At 35.2% G+C, this 20,432-nt stretch overlaps 1 protein-coding gene across 3 annotated transcripts in view; it reads right to left on the bottom strand.

Moving 5' to 3' along the window:
- Positions 1 to 15,512, bottom strand: part of LOC138713875 (putative RNA exonuclease pqe-1) — a 203,417-nt gene extending 187,905 nt beyond the window's left edge. For 2 of the 3 annotated variants that reach the window (XM_069846353.1, XM_069846354.1), the window contains exon 1: positions 15,357 to 15,512. The gene's annotated coding sequence lies outside the window, so the exon portion shown is untranslated. The remainder of the gene's footprint in view (positions 1 to 15,356) is intronic. The other variant, XM_069846355.1, reaches the window with a different exon arrangement.
- Between the last annotated feature and the right edge of the window lie 4,920 nt (positions 15,513 to 20,432).

Genomic DNA, 20,432 nt, shown 5'->3' with positions numbered 1-20,432 from the left:
AAAAGTATGAAAATTTTTAAATAATATTTTTCAGGATGCAAAGTCTACATTACGTGGGTCTGGTTAAAAATGTTATTTACAGTTGTGGAGTACTTCAGTCATTAGCTTCGTCTTCTTTATATTTTCGGTAAAAACGTAAAACTAACTTGATAAAAACTGCGTAGAATAATATCACGTCCTCTATATTCTTCCATAACACTTTTAAGGAATTTCACTTTTTCAAATTGTTATTTCTTTCTGTGATGCTTCTTACCGTTCAGTTTGATGTGGGCCTATGTGCTATTTTGGATAGAAATTAAAACATCAATAAAGTTAAAAGTATTGGGATGAGCGGAATAAAATTGAGAATTCAACTTCGAATGAAATTGAACTGGTTGAACTCGTCGCAATGCAACATACCGCGCAGTGTATGGATGTACAGTACGTGACACAGCAGCGTCATTTAACTGTGTCTTTGATAGAAACGCTTTACGGCGCCATCGAACTGTAAGTGACTTTTTATAGAAACATTTTACATGTCTCGCTGTCTCTGTGTAAAGGATTTGCTTTTATTGGGAGTCAATGCAAAACGATTTTTGAGGCCAGTCAGGACATAATATTTTATTTTCGGAGCCAATTCGGATGCAATTGATAAGCCCGGAGTTCGGAGTCCCAAACCCTTAAAACTATATCAGCATCGGAAACCCGTATTACCTCCAGAGTGTACTTTAAATTATAATTTATTGAGCTGTGTTACAAAATATTTAAATCATATAATTTTTAATTAGCTTACTCCCGAAAAAAAAACCAAAGCTTGTGTTCGGAGAGTTCTTGAAAAATCAAAAATAAAAAGATAATATAAAAATATTAACAATGTGCGTTACAGAATGAAATAAGGTTAATTGAAATATAAAAATGAAGGCAATATTCTTAAGAGTCCATTTTTCTGTTAGAGAAAAGTTTACAACAAAAATAATTTGTGCACTTCTTTTCTACCCCAGAAACATTCATTAGTGTCAGGTGAGGATAATTGTTTTATTAATAAAGGAATTCTATAGTCTTGGGCCTAAATATGCCTATGTTCAATTAGTGGGAGCGAAATAGCAATCTTCATACTATAGTCTAGTATATACAGTCACGAAGCCCAATACGTAGTAATTATGCATCCATAGATAGTTGCTAATCACTAGCATCGCTAATATCGCCCCATTACAGACAATGCGAAATAGTACCGGCACAGTCTATTGTTCCTAGCACCCTCACAACTCAAGCTTCGTGACTGTATATACTAGACTGTGTTCATATGGAATTAAGCGTAATCATTATTTTGACGAGTGCTTGATTTTGTTTTTCTGGTAATATATTAATAAGTGATATGCATTCGTAATTTTTTTAATCTCTGAAACTTCGAAACCTTTAAGTATGGCCTATTATTTCATACTGAGTAAACTTAATTTTATTCATTTTAATGTACAGGGTTTTTCAAAAATAAGTTACATTTTGAAATAGATATAACATTTTTTTTTTAATTAACGTATACACAAAATCGTAACACATTTGTATGTACCGAACAACGGAATTTGTTCATTTATCACACTCATTTGTTTAGGTTAATATGGTAACAGGGTTTGTTTATAATGTGTCAAAATAAATTCACTTCTTATTGAATTCTTAAATCATTATCATTGACTGTGTTTTAAAATGATTTTGACTTTACAAGAACGAATTAGTCTTGTTCAGTGTTATTATGAATGTAAAAGAAGTTTAACAAACGGCATACGAAAATTCAGAAGAAAACATAATTTACCTGCACTTGGCCAGCGCGTTCTCCTGATATCAATCTAGCAGATTTTTGGCTATGGGGTTATTTGAAATACCGAGTTCTTTATAACTAATCCTACGACTACCGACGAACTGAAATATGTAATTTCGCAACAAATTGAAGATATTTCACCAGATCTATTAGTAAATGCTGTTCACAACATAGAAGAAAGATTGTTGCTTGTTGAAGAACAAAATGACAGACGTATTCAACGTTTAAACAGAATCCAATAAACTCCATATCTTTATGAATATAAGTGTCTTCTTGTTTTGTGTATATCGTAATTCTTAAAAAGGTTATGGCGACGTCAAAATGGATAACCTTTTAATATATATATATATATATATATATATATATATATATATATATATAATATTTGTTGGATAAATTAAATGCTTGTTTAAACAAATTTTAATTGTTCTCTTATTTACTTGGTTCAGGGGGAACAGAATAGATTTTGTTATACCTTCCCAACCTATTATTCCATACTCAATAACCGACTGGACTGAAGCGAAATAAATAGGCCGCGTTATATTACATGCCTGAAGGGATCGTAGCTGGTAAAATTTAGGCCTATGTATTATTTTCTTTTTAGAGCAAAGGTAATCTATATGTTTTCCCAATATAAGTTCTGGTCCATTATACCGGTAGGCACCTACGTATTTCACTTGTTGACATGTAAAAATTTTAGGATTTTATTGAACAATTTCTGGTAGGCTTATGTAAAATTATTTTTATTTCATTCGAATCTAATATTACTTACGTTCTTCAAAAGAATGCGAAAAATGGAACTTTACGCTAGGTATTGCAATTACTTGCGCTACCCAAATTCTACCAACATAAAAACGTAGACTACCATCTCAAACCTTTTCAATGAATTTAAAATACTGTTACTTAAATGCGTACCTGATGGTTACAACGCATTGTGTAGGCAAGTCTATTATATTGTCTATGTCTAGTTGTGTTGAGAAGTGTCCTAGTGATCTGTTGTCGACAAGACCCCATAACGAGCGTCAAGCAATTTCGATGTTACACGTATTTTACATACAAAATAACACATTTATTAATGCGAAATGAACTATAACATCTAATTAGCTAGCGTAGGCCTAGATACCGGTTTGTAATAGTCGTAATACATAACTGCAAATATATGTTTCTTCACTTACCGAATCCACCATTATACTCGTAGGATAATAAAACATCTTGGTTCAGTTGCTTCACGTTGTTCATTTTTTCCCAAGAACAAAATAGGCCCTATTCCTTTTTATAGGCCTATCTTAATTCTGATTTGATAGAGATTAATTTTCCAATTGCTTGTTTAAATTATTAATTTATCAAATAGTTTGTGGAACATCTACATCTGAATCTCCCTCCATGATTATTTCGTCTATCAACTGATTGTTGATTGTTGAATGGTATCGATTCTTCCAACAATGATGTCGACTGTTTGAATGGTGGGCCCTGAACTGCGCATGTCTTCACTGTTATTTAAATGAAAACAAGGAAATTCAACATGGTATGAAATAAAATATTGTGCTACGTTACAAGGGCAAAAGTGTTTCAATTATTCGTATTAATTCATTGATATTGAGATAATATTATTTGGTTTCAAAAGTAACAGTTTCAATTTAAAAATGGCTTCCTTTGGGTTCAAAAACAGACAACTCCATGATGATGATGATAATAAGAATAATAATAATAATTAATAATAATAATAATAATGTCTGAAAGTAACAGAAACCGGTAGTTCACTTTCAGCAATTATAACAAATTAGAGGGAACGAAATCTGGAGGAAAAACACGGAACTGAAAACAATCAACTTGCCAAAGTAAATGAACCAGATGAACAATGTAGTTTGGAAGCAAAATTTTAATTCAACAAATTCAGACTTTCAGGAAACAAAATTGTAAATTCCATTAAATGACGCTGAAAATCTGCATACTGATATTTAACAAGTCATCAATAAATCTCAAATAAGACTGTAATATGCTTGGCATATTTATAATTTTCGTACTCGATCAATAATGTACAATTAATCAAACTATTTTCACGATACACAACGCTTAGTAATGGAACTATTCATCATTTCTTAGTGCAGCGAGGCGAACCTAACGGCAGAAATTGTCATGACTCTCAGAGACCTACTCTCGATCGTGCTATGCGCCAATCTCGTAAGCAACGGTAATTATGCAGAAATGTTTATATGGCCTATAAGAATGATCTTAAAAATTTTCAGCATCACATTGATAATAGTATTGTGGATCAAGTTTTTTTACCTCTCGTCCAACTTTAATAACAAGCTCTTCAGATAACTGTGACATTATTACTTGAGAAAAGTCCTGTTTCATTAAAAAAAAAAAGTATTGCAGATTATGAACGAAATGAGGGGGAGGTGAAGAATGTTGGTGGAATTAAATAAGGAAATGGAAGTACCCCGATAAAAAAATCCTCCACAAGTCTGTTTTGTCCCACACAAATCCCATCACGACTAGTCGGGGTTATTACTGAGGCGGAAGGGCAGCCACGTTCACCTAGCATGCAAGGCGGGCGGAGGAGTTTTATTGTTTACGTGTAGATTTATTTTGGCATGCTACAGTTCGATTCCAAGGATGTTGTTAGAAAACTACACTGACGAATTGGTCTGTTGGGAATTTGAGTCACAGTCGATTACGAAGTTAGTGAGCTGCGGAGGAGAGATTAGCTACAATTAAACACACAAGCTCTCTATGTGTTCTGGATCTTTCTATGAATACTTCCAACCGCAGTAATTGCACATCTGTTCTATACTTTGCATCATGTAGGGTGCGTTTATTAAATATTACTGAATGTAGTGCTGTTTAACAGTAACAAATATAAATGACACTCGGGAGGAAATTAAACACAGAATAAATATGGTAAATGCCTGTTATTATTCGGTTGAGAAGCTTTTGTCATCCAGCCTGCTGTCAAAAAATCTGAAAGTTAGAATTTATAAAACAGTTATATTACCGGTTGTTCTGTATGGTTGTGAAACTTGGACTGTCACTTTGAGAGAGAAACATAGGTTAAGGGTGTTTGAGAATAAGGTGCTTAGGAAAATATTTGGGGCTAAGAGGGATGAAGTTACAGGAGAATGGAGAAAGTTACACAACACAGAACTGCACGCATTGTATTCTTCACCTGACATAATTAGGAACATTAAATCCAGACGTTTGAGATGGGCAGGGCATGTAGCACGTATGGGCGAATCCAGAAATGCATATAGAGTGTTAGTTGGAAGCCGGAGAGAAAAATACCTTTGGGGAGGCCGAGACGTAGATGGAAAGATAATATTAAAATGGATTTGAGGGAAGTGGGATATGATGGTAGAGACTGGATTAATCTTGCTCAGGATAGGGACCAATGGCGGGCTTATGTGAAGGCGGCAATGAACCTCCGGGTTCCTTAAAAACCAGTAAGTAAGTAAATAGGTGCTGTTTAAGTTCCTAGAGATTTGGGTGAAGAACGGCAAGGGCTGGTATTAACTCTTCACGCAAAAATTCTAAATACCTGTCCTCATTAAGTGGTACTTACTTACTTATTACTTACTTACTTACTTACTTACTTACTTACTTACTTACTTACTTACTTACGGCTTTTAAGGAACCCGGGGGTTCATTTCCGCCCTGACATATGCCCGCCATTCGTCCCTATCCTGAGCAAGATTAATGCAGTCTCTACCATCATATCCCACCTCCCTCAAATCCATTTTAATACTATCCTCCCATCTACGTCTCGGCCTCCCCAATGGTCTTTTTTCCTCCGGCCTCCCAATTAACACTATATGCATTTCTGGATTCGCTCATATGTGCTACATCCCCTGCCCATCTCCCTCATTAAGTGTATCATCAAAAAAGTAGTAGCCCACAACTCTCCATCCTAGAATCCCTACCCACACATTTACCTTCTGGAGAAATTGCGTGCAAGTTTCTATCAACCAGTACCTGCAATTTTGTCTGTTCACTTCTCCATTGAGACAAAATGTAGATTCATCAGAGAAAAGAAAGCTTGATACGAATTTGGGGTTTCTATCGCCGAGGTTGGTCATTGCCTCAGAATAAATAATCTTCTGTCTCAGTCACCTTCCATTAGCTCTTGCAAGGATGATATTTATTGCAACGCAGCAGTCTCCAGATGGTTGTTCTCGATACATAATGTAGATTGTAATTCAGTAATTGAAGAATGTGAATATCTTTCACTGTTATCAAAAAGTCTAGCTCCAATTCTTCAGTAGTTTACGATAGTCTACTAGATCTTTGGACATCTCCCACATCCATTTTCATTGAATTTGTTTTGTATTAATGTATTCTACTCACAATAGACTGATAAAATAGGAGGTCGATTTTGATGTGTTTTATTGGAAAGTGCACATACTTCATCTTGTGTACGTCTCCTGTCATCATATCCAATCATCATTAAAATCTCAATTCTCTTACTTGATGACATCGTTATTTTCTGTTAATTTCTAAGGATAAACTGCTTCCATAACACCAGGAAATCCAACTATTTATATTGTTACTATAGCAACGTTTGTTGTATAATAGTACATTATGCAACGAGCCTATAATGAAGGTAATTAAGAAGCGAGTATGGATATTTATGAAACGAGCGCAAGCGAGTTTCATAATTTTCATACGAGCTTCTTAATTATCATTATAGGCGAGTTTCATACGACTTTTTATGCTCGACCATATTTCTAACTTGATATTATTAATTTTCTTTGTATCTGACCTTGGCCAATGTCCCGTATGTTGTGAGATGTGCGCAGACGCGAAAGTATTGATTTTTTCCGAGGAAGAGATGTTCACATTGACCTTGCTAGGCCATAAGAACCTACAGAGATAACATTAAAAATAAATTAGACATTGAAAAACGAGATGACAAATTGAATTTATTTGAATATTATTTACAATTAACGCTAATTATTATAGTAACAGAACATAACCTTCTGCGACAGTATTGGATTTCCAGCCTCCGTGACTTTTCGCTAATTCTCTTTCGATTGCATATCCGAGAATAATCGATACTTGCGGTTTTATAACGGTAGAAAGCTGACCTGTCATTGGCTGAACAGTTGTAACCTGAGTCGTCATTGGCTGAAAGACCTGACCTTTAATGAGTAGGTGTACTTTAATGACATGCATTAAAGGTCTCCTACCAGGTGTATAATTACTACATTTCGGCATGGTCGAGCATAAAACAATTTATAGCTTGTGGAGATTAATAAAATCTTTCAGATAGTATACAGAAAAATACAGAATGTCATTTAAAAATGTTTCCGATGACGTCACAATTCGCACAACAATGATATCAAGAATAGATGGTTTTTGTGAAAAAAAAAAATGTATTTTAAAATATGCTGTTTGACGTGACCGAGCGTTTTCCATTGAGCTGTAGCAGAAAATATACGTGACTTTCGAACTAGGCCAGGCCTGCACAAGGTTTGCGCTCTCCGAGCCAGCTCACAGGACATGAGCGGAATGCAGGTATTAGCTGCGCTCTGTATAAGGGTGGACTGGAAGGGGTGATCTCGTACAAATATACACAAAAGGAAATACAGTACTAGTAAGAGTGTTTATGAAATGAATTCCCGTTCAGTGTTTGCAAAACTATCTTGGACTATTATTAATTAATAAAGAAATATTTGTTTTACAGAAATAATAGGAATTCTATAGCTACTTAAATATACAATATCAGTTTGTTATATTTTTATTTATCAGTACATGAAAACGAGGTTTTATGCTGTTGGCAGTTGAAAGGAACAGTAGCCTACTGGTCGTAATGAAACTTCAGTTAGATGTTCGATGTCTGCCTTTATTAAAGTTGGTTATAGAAAACAGTTGCTCACAAATATAAATGTTGAGCCAAACATAGAAATCATTTTCACAGCCAGCCTGTGTAGTCGTGGATATTATTGCTAATGTTTAGTCTTGTAAAACTCAACCAGGCTAGAAGTATTATTCAAACGATCTTTTAGCCTTTAGGTCACACTGAAGATCAATAAGTTCGAGTTGTAAATGTTAAATGTTATGTTCCGTCTTTTAGATTCCTCCATACTGTACTGTAGCAGTAGGTAAGCAACGTGAAACAGTTACTGAGAATAGGCCTACACACTGCACTCCACTAGATAACTGAGTGGTCGTTTCCCTCTCCTCTACCTATATCGTTGAGAGCTGTTTGTTCAGGCCTGATATAGGCTATTATTTCTAAGCTTTCTGTGTTTTAATGCTGAGTTCTGCACTGAAGGACATAGCCCAATGCTGATAAGGCCAGATATTTCGTGATAATGACAAAATGATGATAAAATGGTGGAATGAAAACCCAGGAATCAGGAGAACCTCCGACTATATCCACGAAAATTTTCATTTGCACTAGGCAGTATTTGCACCCCGATCTTCAGCCCGGAAAGGTGATGCTTTCACATTTGAGATGAAGGCGCATTTAAATGGAAATATTGAGTCTTGAGTCCGAAAATGCGTCGAAATAATGAAGTATAAAATAGCCATGTACCACAAAAAACAGACATGCATATTAAAAATAAACAAAATCTCCAAATAAATACACAGAATACTAAATTCTTTAAGGTTCCTGTCATTCCCATGCTACGTGACGGATAATAGGCCTACGTCACAGATCTGTGATCATGAAAAATTGGTGGGAAAACGGGAGAACTTCGAAAAAAACATAACCAACATTGTCTTTTCCTATAAAAAGTACGTTGAACTCAGTGTGCTTTGGACTCCAGCCTTCCGCATGGAAAATCCTATCCCGCTACCATTAAACGAGCACTTAAATTATATCTTGAAAACGGCAGGGGTTTTTCTGGTGTACAATCCTAAACAATTTGGTACAATAGTCCTACTAAAGCAATGCATGCAGCAATAAAACAATTTTTTCCGTTATAAATAAAATAAGCCCTTCTAGAATAAGTTTAAGTATTCATAAAAATTTACATTGTATAAGTTATTTGATAGAATTGAGGCTTTCTCTGGAACAAAAACTTGATTGTAAAATCTTAAATTTGAAACAAAACATCAAACATTTTAGCTCTCGTATAACAGTGTTGCGTAGAACGACATTCAAATGTTTCTATGTTGTAGAAAAATATTTTATCAGAAGGGATGCGTTATTAAGAATCCAATATAATTATGCTGGAAACGAAAAAACGACGTAACGTGCGTCAGGAAATGTCTCAATTATAAATTAAAAGTAATATAAACGGTTATAACAGAATTATGTAAAAGTACCGGTAATGTGAAAAATTATCTAGAGTCATCAGCAGGGAAAGGATTTATATGTAAATACATATTTACTTATAAAGCTAATATAATTTATATTTTGCATTATCTTTATGTTTCACAATGTGTAGGGTTGAAAAATCCTACTTTTATTTTCCATATTTTTCCATATTTTAGAGTTTAGTACATATTTTCGTTAATTTCCATATATTTTCCATATTTCATATAAAACAGTCCATATTATATTAGGTTTAACAATAAAACAAAACAAAATTCCATTAACTTTTAAAAATACATTTCAACAATAGAGATTTAAACACATGTTCAGTAATCCCTTTAACATCAGAGTTATTTGAAAATTAGCAGTCCTATCAACAATGGGAAAGTAAGTTACAAAACTGTATTAATTTAATTTAAAATTTTTAACAGACTTCAGTTGTGCAGCTCAACAGTTAAATGCCAGTCAGAGTACACATAGGTTCAGTTTTGTAAATCATACTATAAAGACGGTAAATATGCCAAAAGTACGTCATTCAGTCAATTTAAAATCAAAACTAACAAGTTACATTTCAGAATTTAAAGAAGATGGTTTATCAACTGACAATAAAATATTATTTTGTAATTTGTGTCAGTGTGCAGTATCATCTACACAAAAGTTCCTGGTGCAACAACACATTACAACTAGTAAACATCAGGCCAACAAACAACTAAATTCCAAGCAGAGACAATTGTTTTTAACACAACCAACAACATCGAATGTAAGATCTGAGTTTAACATCGACCTGTGCCGTTCTCTCATCTCTGCTGATATTCCTCTCTACAAACTAAAGAATAAGGTCTTCAGGGAATTCCTTGAAAAATATACTCAACATACAATCCCGGATGAGTCAACACTTAGGAAGACGTATGCTCCATCCATCTACGATGAGACAATACAGAAGATAAGAGATGAAATTAAAGATAGTTCAATTTGGGTTTCCATTGATGAGACTCCCGACAAAGAAGGTAGACTTGTTGGTAATGTAGTTATCGGTTTGTTAAGTGAACAATATTCTGAACGAATTCTTTTACATTGTGATGTTCTAGAAAAGTGCAATAACAAAACTATAGTTAAACTGTTCAACGAAGCTATGGGTATCCTGTGGCCAAAGGGTATTATGTACGATAATGTGTTATTCTTTATTAGCGATGCTGCCCCTTATATGGTCAAAGCTGGACAAGCATTATCTGTTGTATATCCTAAATTGACTCATTTTACTTGTGTGGCGCATGCATTTCATCGTGTGGCAGAAGTGGTCAGAGACAATTTCCCTAAAGTAGATTTGTTGATTTCATCAGTGAAAAAAGTATTTCTCAAAGCTCCCAGTAGAGTTAACGTGTTGAAAGAAATGTACCCTGAAATTCCATTGCCACCAAAGCCAATTTTAACTAGATGGGGTACATGGCTAGAAGCAGTTGAATATTATGCCGAACATATAGACTCTATTAACAATGTTCTCCTTGCATTGGACTCTGAAGATGCAGTCTCAATTGATACTGCGAAAACAGTTACCTGTGACATAAGTGTGAAGAATGACTTAGCTCACATTCAGCATACATTTTCATGCATCATAAAAACGCTCAAAAGTCTCCAAAATAGGCACCTTTCACTATCTGAAAGTTTTGAAATTATAAATAGTACTGTGGAACAACTGAATCGTGGTAGAGGTAAAGTTGCAGATGCAGTAAGAGCTAAGGTGGACACTGTACTTTCAAAAAACCCTGGATATGAAGAACTACAAAAGGTTGTTGCTGTGATGAGTGGTGAATCAACAGTGAAGATTAACTTGGACTTATCCCCAGCAGACATTGTGAAATTGAATTATGTACCAGTTACTTCTTGTGACGTCGAACGCTCTTTTAGTCAGTATAAATCTATCCTCAGAGACAATAGAAGAAGATTCACTTTTCAGCACTTGAAAGAAATGTTTGTAACCTATTGTTATGGTAACAGACAATAAAAATTGTGTTTTGTTGAAACTACATTGGAAGATAAGGTACGTCCATTATATTTTTTGTTTAGTTTGATTAAAATGTACCAATATTTAACGTACATAGTCATTTTTTTATAATTTTAAGTCCATATTTAATTCCATATTTTGGTAAAAATCCATATTTAATTCCATATTTTGGTAAAAATAACTACATATATATTTACATATTTCATATATTTTTAGTCCATATAAATCCGTTCCCTGGTCATCAGTATCTTACAACTTCTTATTATTTGTTGTTATATTTTGTTTTGCCCCTACGATCATATATTGCCCTTCAAGAATTTCGTTATTCGTTAGTTGTAAGTCATTACTTGTCTTATTATTTTAATTATTGTACTTGTTCCTGAATCACGTATGTAACTTGTAACCGTAAATCATTGCTTGTAATATCCCTTTATTACTCTTAACTGTTCCATTGTTCATGAATTAAGTATTAATTTGAAAGTGAAATTCAAACTTTGTTATATTAATCTACTATTGATAATATTTTTAAGGTCTTGTATTTACTCTGAAGCGGTTAGACATTCTTGTATATCTTTTGCATTGATTATTCCTCAAGCATCTCATTAATCTTTAACAGGATCCATTCTTTCATTAAGATGCATTCTTATATAATTCATGTGAATTGTAACTGTGACCACTATTTTATATTATAACTTTACTATTGTTTATTGGTTATAAAATATGTATTTTGATGCCAACTATAACCCTAATATACCTCAGGGTGAAATAGAGTGTATTAAATTGGATAATAAATAATAATATTGTTTGTTGTTATGGCGTTATCCACCTGCGAGCTATCTTCTTGACATTTCTTGGCACGACTGAATATGCCAGCGAAGTACTCTGTCACCAGACTTCAAAAATTAAACTCTCTATAGATAGACTACTAACTCACCAAGTTGGCAACCCTGACCATTGTTGTTATCGCGCAGTTATACTGCGCAGTTCAAAACTACGATTTTTATTGTTGTTATTATTTCCAGCCTGGCGTTTTATATAATTAGTCCCATCTAAAATTTGATGATAATAATAATAATAATAATAATAATAATAATAATAATAATAATAATAATAATCGTCTTCAGCTATTATAGACAAACTGGGAATTCCAATGAAAAAGTCTTTTTTCACGAATATTAAATTTGTTTATTATAAGTTTAAGACTTATCATCCAGTCTGCTGTCGAAAAATCTGAAAGTTAGAATTTATAAAACAGTTATATTACCGGTTCTTCTGTATGGTTGTGAAACTTGGACTCTCACTCTGAGAGAGGAACATAGGTTCAGGGTGTTTGAGAATAAGGTGCTAAGGAAAATATTTGGGGCTAAGCGGGATGAAGTTACAGGAGAATGGAGAAAGTTACACAACACAGAACTGCACGCATTGTATTCTTCACCTGACATAATTAGGAACATTAAATCCAGACGTTTGAGATGGGCAGGGCATGTAGCACGTATGGGCGAATCCAGAAATGCATATAGAGTGTTAGTTGGGAGACCGGAGGGAAAAAGACCTTTAGGGAGGCCGAGACGTAGATGGGAGGATAGTATTAAAATTGATTTGAGGGAGGTGGGGTATGATGATAGAGACTGGATTAATCTTGCACAGGATAGGGACCGCTGGCGGGCTTATGTGAGGGCGGCAATGAACCTTCGGGTTCCTTAAAAGCCATTTGTAAGTAAGTAAGTAAGTATTAGTTTAAGACTTAGATAAGACTCTACATTTAAATATTCTAATCTTTTATTTTCAAAAAGAAAATATTTTATAAGTTTTATGGGCATTGAATATAAGTGGTCTTGGCTGGGTAATGGGTACTTTTTGTTTCCCTAAAGTTTGCAGCACTTACTCATAGAGGGATCAGCTGTTAATGTACGAGTATGTTTTTCAAGAAGTTTTTGTTGAAGAAATATTTTCAGAGTCTTCATTGTTAATGCCAGAGCTCCAGGATCAAGGGACCTTTTACTCTGTACTATATTCTTTCTGTCATTTATTTAAGTAGGTTGAGTTAATAAGAATTAATCTTACAGTTCAAGTGAATATTTTGACTTAGAAATGTCAAAGTTGTTGCCGGGTAATCTTTTGGCGAATCCTCGGACCTCACCTCATCATTGTAGAAAATTACTACATTGTAAAACTGTAAAAATTGTAAAATATTGTAAAAATTTGTAAAAATGTAATTGTAATATTGTAAAATTTTGACTTGTTCCACATCTTAAAGCTTCATTGCTCATGTAAGATCTATGGAAGATAATGAATGAATGAATGAATGAATGAATGAATGAATGAATGACATTAACTCATCTGTAACATCCGTGACATGGAAGAAACAGCTATAAAATATTACCGATTATGATTTTGTGAACCAATTGAATGCCATGAGATTTGCATAGCTTCCACATGGACACCATGAGAATGAATCTCTTTTTTGCTTGAGACAGAGACCTGTGTTTTACACCTTTTGTTAATAAGGTGTGAAGTGAGTTTACAAAGCTTGTAACATCCGTGACGGAACCGTTTCATTATTTTCTGCAATAATAATATTTTATTCGACAATTTTTTTTCTGTAAATTAATACTGATCTTCTAAATTGATTTTAATAATGAAAGTTGACAAAAGTCATTTCATTTTCAATATATAGAGTTAGAAAATAGTAAAATGTAACATCAGAGACAAATGGAATGGCTGTCTTACATTATTAATATGGTGATTTAGGCTTGAAGAGTCCACTGCAAGAATGATGGATGTCACTTTCTTGTCGAAAATGAACCAAGACTGTAAATGCATAGCTTAAGACATATAGAATGTACATACAGAATTATATGGCATTAACACTGATAGTCATAGTCCAGTAATGATCGGAAAATCACAGTTAAGCTTTGAGCGCTATGCATTTCTAACTTTCCATTGCTTCTCCTGAAAAATGTATTCCAAATAACATCCATCATTCTTGCAGTGGACTCTTCATTTAGTATTACAATGTTATGTCTTAGTCCCCATTTTTCGACCGATGGCTGGTCTATTGGTAATGAGGCTACATTATCAGAATTCACACTGTAAAATATAAGTTCGCTTATCAGAATTCTTCATTTGTTGCAAAAATATTTATCGGCGGTTTTACATACCCATAGCAACATTCATCCTAAAATACTTTGCTTGTTTGTATACTCGACCACTCATATAAATTGAGCCGACCACTATATAAATTGAGGGAAAGAAGACAGAGGACGGACATTGGAAAGTTTTCTTTTCTCAATCGTACTATCAGGGACTGGAATGCTTTACCTGCAGACTTACTAAAGGCTTTACCAACAACCAAAAATTTATTTAAAAATAGGCTTAAGGACTTTACTAATAGACGGTAATTATACACAGTATTTAAAGGGTGTAAATGATATTTTATTATTGAAGTGTTGTATCAGTGAAGAATTATGTTGTGTCAGTGAAGTGTGTTGTGTCAGTGAAGTGTGTTGTATGAGTGAAACGTGTTCCTGTCAGTGAAGCTTTATAGTTTATAGTGGCAGTGCAAAGTATTTGAACAGTGAAATGTTTTTGAAGTGTTAGTGAAATCAGGATAGAATCAGTGAAATGTGTCGTAGTTCCAGTGCAGTGAGTGAGTTGACAGCGAAATGAGTGTAGTGTTGAAAGGTACTTGTGCAGATATGAACATATCATACTCGTGGGTTTTAGTTCGAACTTGGGTTTAAGATACAAATTAGAATTATTTTAAATGTTATTTTAAGTGATCGTGCTTCATTTAATTTAGGATATTCCCTATTATTATTATTATTATTATTATTATTATTATTATTATTATTATTATTGTTAGTATTAATTATTAGTATTATTATTAATTGTATTTTTAATTAATAAGTTTATTATTATTGAGTGTAATTATTTACCACTGCCACCGGGTATATACCCATTGCAGTGTGAATAAATACATACACATACATACACTATGTGAACATATGGTGGGACTCGCATAGCATGCGGTGAGCACGATGACACATTGACAGCTGACAGTGATTCGTGTTCTAAACAAGATTCAAAGCACGCAAAATTAAAACTCGGCGCCTTTAGTCATTGTATACAAACAAGCCGGCGTGAAATATCTATTAACAGAAAACTTATTATAGCCTGGAACCATGTGGCATCAAACGCTACTAAAGTGACATGTGTGTTGTAAAAACATAAATACTTCACTTCACGGGACTGAGTGGCATTTCAGTGCTGACATTGAGATGATGATCTGCGCGTACCTGGATGCTGCGGTCCTCCTGCAGTCCTCGAGCACGTCCTCTTGTCGTGGAACTAAAAATCTGTGATAATTCTGAATTCACACTTCATTACAAGGAAGGTGGTGTCGTCGGGGGGCGGAGAGGCGTGCCGTGCCCGTGATCCGACGCGACGCCGCCGTTATTTTTAGCGCGTTTGCTTCTCGACCGCAGTGTTGAGTTTCTGGCAACTTGCTCTCATTGGGTCCGCGAGATCACGTGGCTTCGCATACCGCCAGCTATTGGCAGAGCTCGCGTCTCATTGACTATAATGAATAAGAAAATATTTTGTAATAAGAAATTCCTATTGCACAACAGGGTTGCCAACCGTGTCGTAATTAAAGTAATCATTATCATCAACATTTATGAATATTTGACCATAAGAGTATCGTCGTTTGTCAAAGGTGTCTGTCTACCTAACGTTGCAGAGATCTTCCTAATAGAGTATTCCCATAGTGCAGATTTTTTTATTATTCGCAAACTCGAGTTGAACAGCTAACATTGACTTTACAGGTGTTTCAAAAATACGGGGCATAATTTCAGGTATGTATTTCCCACATGTAGGCAATCAAAATAGTTCATTACAGCATGTGTCCGGAAATGCTTTATTTCCGAGTTATGGCCTTCACAACATTGAAATTCACCGGGACCATACCTCATGTTTTAGAAGACACTCCACTGATCAATCGTCAACACATTCACTTCTTGCATGATGGCGCTCCTGCACACTTCAGTCGTACGGCTCGCCGGTACTTGGATCGAAGGTTTCCTGATCGATGGATAGGTAGAGGTGGCCCAGTTGCTTGGCCTCCACGCTCACCTGATCTGAACCCTCTCGATTTCTACTTGTGGGGCCATTTAAAATCATTGGTTTATTCGTCTCCGGTGCCTGATTTGGAATCCCTTCGGAATCGAATTGTGGCATGTTCTGAGGACATACGCAATACTCCTGGAGTTTGGGATCGTGTACGCAGGTCAATGAGACATCAATGTGAGGTCTGTATTCAAGCAGGAGGTGACATTTTGAACATCTTCTGTAATGACAACGACCTGCGGAAAGAAAAACGTTCCGGTGAATTTCAATGTTGTGAAGGCCATAACTCGGAAATAAAGCATTTCCGGACACATGTTGTAATGAACTATTTTGATTGTCTACATGTGGGAAATACATACCTGAAATTATGCCCCGTATTTTTTAAACACCCTGTAGTTTGTCTAGCTGAAATTCAGAAAATATCAATTTTATTTCAGATTAATCTTAAGTGAATTTCAAAAAAGGTCAGATGTAATTCATATTTGTCATTTGTAAATCAGTAGAGATGGGAATGATAATATCGGTTTTTACGAAATACCGATATTTTCGTTTCGATATATAGATATATCAGTATCGAAATTTTGATTCAATATATCGTGTAATATATCGGTTTTCTCATAAATTTATCTTTTTTTTTGTGGAATTATTATCATTATCAACAACAACAAAATCCACACTAGAAAACTCCGATAATTCTACTACTGTTTTAATATTGTTATTAATGTTCTCCAAAGCAGAAGCAAATCTCATCTGAAAGGGAACCGTCTGACCTCAAAACGGGAATCAAAACTTTTATTTCTATATTCTGAAATAGAAAGAGAGACAAGGATTTAATATCGATGTGACATTTGTTTACGGCAACAATTTCTATGCACAACCTAGTACTGACATTCTGTTTTCTTATTATATATATATTTTAGTGCATAAAAATTCTGTCCCTATCATCATCACCATTGTTGTTTGAAATGTTGCAATGGGAACTTACTACAGAAGGATTGTCAAGTTTGTTAAAACTTGTAATATTCTAAGTACAGTTTACTTACATTTAAAAATAATTACAAGTTCTACTTACTTATATTTAAAAATGGTTACGTTGTTAGGTAGAAAAAGAGCATTATATCTGTGTCCTGGATTGAATTCTATATAAAATTGGAATAATTGAATCGTCTTCCAATATCAAATACTCAACCATGTAGAGTTCACTTAACTCTTTCCCACTATATCATTTAAGCTCACCTTACCTCCACCATAATTTTGATTTAGGGTAGGGCCTACAGCATAATGGTATTGAAAATGTATTGTTTATTTTTACAATTTTAAATTTATGCTTTTGACTGTTATGTTAATTTCAATGGTAAAAAGGAAAATTAAAATTTAAATAATTTAATTTTAATACAGTAAATGTAGGCTACCAGCTATAACGGCTGGGGGGATCATCGTGCTAACCACACGATACCTCCATTCTGGTTGGATGATCGTCCACCTCTGCTTCGGCATGTGGGCGTGAGGCCAGCAACCGGCTGGTCGGTCTAGGTCAGTGATCGCCAAAAGCTGTGTCGCGACAGATGCCCCTGCCTCCACTCAAGCGTAACCATGGCATCATACCCCCACCCTCTGTTTACAGCCATCACTTCGATGTAAGTAAAGACATTTATCAGCAGCGGACGTACACATGTAATGTTACAAGTGTGTAGGATAATATGTTTCGATGTCTTTTCGAAAACAGATAATAAGTAAAAACTTAATTTTAAGGAGCATGGGAAGAAAAGTATTTATTTTGTGCAGATGGCAAAAATATGAGATACTTAATTTGTTGTAAAATTTTAAATGAAGTATAAAAGAACAATGTACATTGTCATTATTCTTCTTGTTATGAAGACTACCACGCCCTTACCTGTAAATTGAATATCTCATTAATAAACGAACAATAAAAACTATCGGCTTCTATGTCTTAATCGGGGTAAAATACTTCGACGTTTTTCTCTATGTCTTAATCGATATAAAATACTTCCACGTTTTTTCCAACGTATGTAGTGTAATTTGAATATTTCATTAATAGATAAACAATAAAAAGTATCGGCTTCTATGTCTTAATGAGTAAAATACTTCGACGTTTTTTTGGAAGTATGTAGTATAATTTACAACTTCGTGACCAGCCTACTACGTTTTTCTAATTTCAAATATCTGCTGATGTAAAGTACACGTTCTTTTTATGGTAAATAAGGAAATAAATTTACTTTATTTTATTAATAATATAAAAATAATGAATAGAAGGATAAAAAATTAACATGTAAAAAAGTGTGTGTATTTGATAACTGGAAGAATATTATATTGTTTTTGTTTTCTGGTCACAGTCAGTCTCTGCACTGTTATTCACTGCATTACCTGAGGAGATACCCACTCCACCCCTCTCCCTGCGATAGTGGTGTGCGGGTTGCATTTCTATTACGTGAAAATTTCGTGGTGTTTGGCAACCACTGGTCTGGGCCCTTCACGGGCTGTAGCGCCACGAATTATTATTATTATTATTATTATTATTATTATTATTATTATTATTATTATTATTATTATTATTATTATTAAATGTAGGCTACACCTGAAAATGCAATTTGCTTACGGAATAGCGATATATCGATAATCGTTCGATATATCGATATATTTTTGCAAAATATATCGATTATCGTAATTAGGTTTGCAGTATATTGCAATATCAATATATCGAAATTTAAATTATTTCCTCCGTCACTATAAATCAGAAAGCATGACATGGAATAATTGAAGAGTGGTTTTTCCAAACGGTGCTAAGTCATTTATAAACGTATGATTTGAGGCTTTCTCGGCGTTGGTTCGCTAATATGTTTTCGCGGGATATCAGCCGAGTTAAGATTTTGGAATGCTCCAAGCTTTCGACTGCTATCTCTGCAGCCATCTTCAGGGAAGTGATGTCCGAACAGAAAGTCGAAAGGTTATATAGATGTGGCTGTCTCACCTGGCCAAGCATCTAACCAACATGCTCCAACCCCTGATTGGAACGTGTGAACATCATGTGAAAAACTCTACAGAATTTGTTAGAATTCTGGAGAACATCACAGTGGTCCCATCAGATCTACTAGTGAGCTTCGATGTAATTTCACTCTTCACAAAGGTTCCGATAAAAGAGGCTCTTGAACTGGTAGCGGAACAATTCCCGGATGATATTCTACAACTCTTCAGACTGGCCTTGACTACTACTTACTTCACGTACAACAGTGAGTTCTACGAACAAACCGACGGCGTGGCAATGGGCTCCCCGCTGTCACCTGCTATTGCTAACTTTTACATGCAGCACTTCGAACACCAGGCCCTAGACTCAGCCACACACAAGCCGAGCCACTTCTTCCGCTACGTAGACGACACCTTCGTGGTCTGGCCGCACGGACAAGACAAGCTACAAGAGTTCCTACAACATCTCAACAGCATCCACGCGAATATCCAGTTCACCATGGAGGTGGAGTCAGAGGGCTCACTGCCGTTCCTGGATATCCACATACACAGGAAAGCAGATGGTACTCTCGGACATGGCGTGTATAGAAAGCCGACGCACACAGATCTGTACCTGAATGCACTCAGCCTCCACCACCCTTCGCAGAAGAAGTCCGTCCTGACTAGTCTACTACATCGCGCCATAGTCATTTCCGATATCAACAACTTGCCTGCAGAAATGGACCATCTTCGTAGAACACTACAGCAAAACAACTACAGCCGGAGAGACATCAGCAAAGCCCTCAAACAAGTTACCACGAGATGTAACACAATAGACTTAGACAGCAAGCAAGAACCGACAAAGAAAGCTTTCATTCCATTCTGCGGGAGCGTGTCACACAAAATAAGCAGAATCCTCCAGAAGGTTAATATCAAAACCATCCATAAACCACAGAGCAAAATCCGGAGTCATCTACGTCAAGTTAAAGACAGTCAGGGCTTAAGGACTCCAGGGATTTACAAGATTCCATGCGAGTGTGGCGAAGTATACATAGGGCAGACTGGCCGCACAATAGAAGACAGAATCAAAGAACATAAGAGGAACCTGAGGCTGTATTACCCGGAAAAATCTGCAGTGGCGCAACACAGCATAGAAAAGGAGCATAAAATACTGTTTGACCACACCAAGGTCATTAACAAATCAAGCCACTACTGGGATCGTACAATCAAGGAGGCCATAGAGATCAAGCTGGAGAAAAACAACTTTAACAGAGACAGTGGACTCC

This window comes from Periplaneta americana, chromosome 14 (assembly GCF_040183065.1).
Source record: "Periplaneta americana isolate PAMFEO1 chromosome 14, P.americana_PAMFEO1_priV1, whole genome shotgun sequence".
Taxonomy (NCBI): domain Eukaryota; kingdom Metazoa; phylum Arthropoda; class Insecta; order Blattodea; family Blattidae; genus Periplaneta; species Periplaneta americana.
The sequence above is the reverse complement of the archived record's forward strand: the minus strand, read 5'-3'. Positions and strand labels throughout refer to the sequence as shown.